Source organism: Syngnathus typhle, unplaced genomic scaffold, assembly GCF_033458585.1.
Source record: "Syngnathus typhle isolate RoL2023-S1 ecotype Sweden unplaced genomic scaffold, RoL_Styp_1.0 HiC_scaffold_34, whole genome shotgun sequence".
NCBI classification, from domain to species: domain Eukaryota; kingdom Metazoa; phylum Chordata; class Actinopteri; order Syngnathiformes; family Syngnathidae; genus Syngnathus; species Syngnathus typhle.
In genome coordinates, this window is record NW_026871940.1 from 503,435 (window position 1) to 505,706 (window position 2,272).

The 2,272-nt window shown below is 45.1% G+C and overlaps 1 long non-coding RNA gene across 2 annotated transcripts; it reads left to right on the forward strand.

Annotated features, from left to right (window-relative positions):
- Positions 1-286: 286 nt before the first annotated feature.
- LOC133147163 (uncharacterized) lies at positions 287-1,711 on the forward strand. 2 transcript variants are annotated; one of them, XR_009711532.1, is made up of 4 exons: positions 287-334; positions 778-957; positions 1,045-1,156; positions 1,293-1,711. It is a non-coding gene; the product is annotated as an uncharacterized LOC133147163 (long non-coding RNA). The 2 variants fall into 2 exon arrangements; XR_009711531.1 differs by lacking the exon at positions 287-334 and having other exon boundaries at positions 613-957.
- The last annotated feature ends 561 nt before the right edge of the window (positions 1,712-2,272 follow it).

The following is a 2,272-nucleotide window of genomic DNA, read 5'->3' on the forward strand; positions in this document are numbered from 1 at the left end:
CGTTTGTGCTTCGTTTGTGCAGGTTTGTGCAGCAAAAATTTTCGTTTGTGCTGCTTCCGTTTCGGAGATATTACACATTTATTTTATAGCGATGACGTCTGGTAGCCCCGCCCCCTTGTTTACTTCCAAACGACCCAAAATAGTGCCGTTCGTTCGTTTGTGTTTCGTTTATGCTGGTTTGTGCTGCAAAAATGGTACCGATTGTGCCGGCTGCTGCGGTTTTGCAGATATTACACATTTAATTCATAGCGAAGACTTCACCCAGCCCCACGTCACTGTATTTTGTCGCGAATTTCAAGCTCCTGGAATGCTCCTCATGCAGGACGAATACAAGGTAAATATGTTCTAAGCCTTTTTTTCTTTTCTTTTTATCTTACAGAAAACTTTCACTGCGGGGAATGGCTTTTAGTACGAGGATATTTCTGTAATTATGTTTGTATCGTGCTCATTGATTAATTTCCTTGTTTTCAATAAGCCTATATGATCATTTTTTTCAATTACATCTGACATGCAAAAGGTTCACCGCAACCTAAATACCCTGAAGAGTCTATGTCTGCTCGAAAACATTAATTAATGCAACAATTAATACATGTATGTGAAGTTGATGACAGCCAGAAAAAGAAACTTGAAAACGTGAAAAAATAACTTTCTTTGTCAAAGGGAACATTATCAACATTTTTTTCCAACAATTCAAACAATGCATCACTGCACTGTGTAGAACACAGCATGTGGGAAGATCTTAGTATTTACTGATGCTGCTTTCACTCCACTTCCCAGGTCATTATAGATCTCCCAGGCATATGCAGTCCTCCTGCAGTATGCCACATAATGCCCGAGAGAATCCTGGGTCAGTCCTGGTTCAAAGCCAATGACTGCTCTCAAAGTAAAGGTCTTCTCTTTTAGCTCCAGACTGGAGGGAAATTCAAGCAAGGCAACTTCCTTGCAACTGCTACCAAGGTCAGTGTCAATCCACACAAACTCTCCCAGATTGTAGCTGTGAGTAACATTACCTGAACACAGAACCTTGCCTGTATTGTTGTCCAGAGTTTTGAATGAAGACGGACACTGGGAAGGATTTTCAATTGGCCTGAGGCAGAGAAAGTCAGGAAGGCTGAGTCCCTCTTCAGCAGCAGTCTGAAGAGAAGCCATGCCACAGGTCTGCAGGACAGCAACGTTTGGACAAACAAGTGAAACTTGCCTTGTTACTTGTTGGCTTAAACTGCAGTACTGTGAGGAGCATTGTTTTATCAAATAAACACTTGGGATATTCCTCATTGCGCTCTCAATTACAGTGGAGATGTGGCATTGTGCATCAATTTGGAGAGCACCAGAGGTCAGGAGGACAGGTTTGAATATTTCCCCCAGCAGTTCTGCCCTCTGTGAATATACCTGTGGGTTCACACTCTGTGTTGTGATGGTTTTCACCAGGTGGAGGAATTGGTTCCCACATTCATAGTTCAGAACAGTCTTTTCAAATGAAAAACTTTCACAGAAAGAACAGCATAAGCATTGCAAGACAGAATCAAATGCACAAGTATTGAGCACAAACACTTTTGATGTGCGAAGTTTAACAGGCTGTTGATGGTTCCCGTTTTTCAACAATGGTACCTTGACTTTTTTCCAGCCCACTTGTGTGTCAATATGCAGCCATTCAGGACAAGGAGAGAGATATGAAGTTATCTTTCTTTTTTTCGGTGGGACTGCTAAACCTCTCCAGTTGTTGGTAGGAGAGCCCTTACGCCTTGAAATGGCTCTCCCATCCTGGCACACAGCGGTGATGTCCAAAGCTCCCATCCAGTTTCCTCCTGGAGAGCAGTTGTTGTTAATGCTTTCGTGGGTCTTGTTTTCTTGGATGAATCACGTGTAGTCCATTCCAGGTAGCGACATGCCGTCTGGGCCCGGTGCCTTCCTGGTCTTTTGTCTCCGGAACAGCTGGCGCACTTCCTCCTCGCGGACCTGGAGTAGAACTTGTTTAGCTGGTTAGCAAGCCTTGGGCTCTCTACAGGACGGGGGGTTCGTTTCTTGTAGCCCGTGATGCTCTGCAGACCTTTCCACACCGTTGAGGGATCAGGATTGGCAGAGAGGTGTCTCTTCAGGTTCTCCCCGTAGCACCTCCTGGCTTTCCTGACCTCTCGGTTCAGTGTGTTTCTGGTCTGCCTGAACAGCTCGCGGTCGCCGCTCCTGTAGGCCTCCTCCTTGACTTTGCGCAGCCTCCCTAACCCTAACCCTAACCCTCACAAAAACTGATGTGACAGTGTCAGTGAGTTCATGC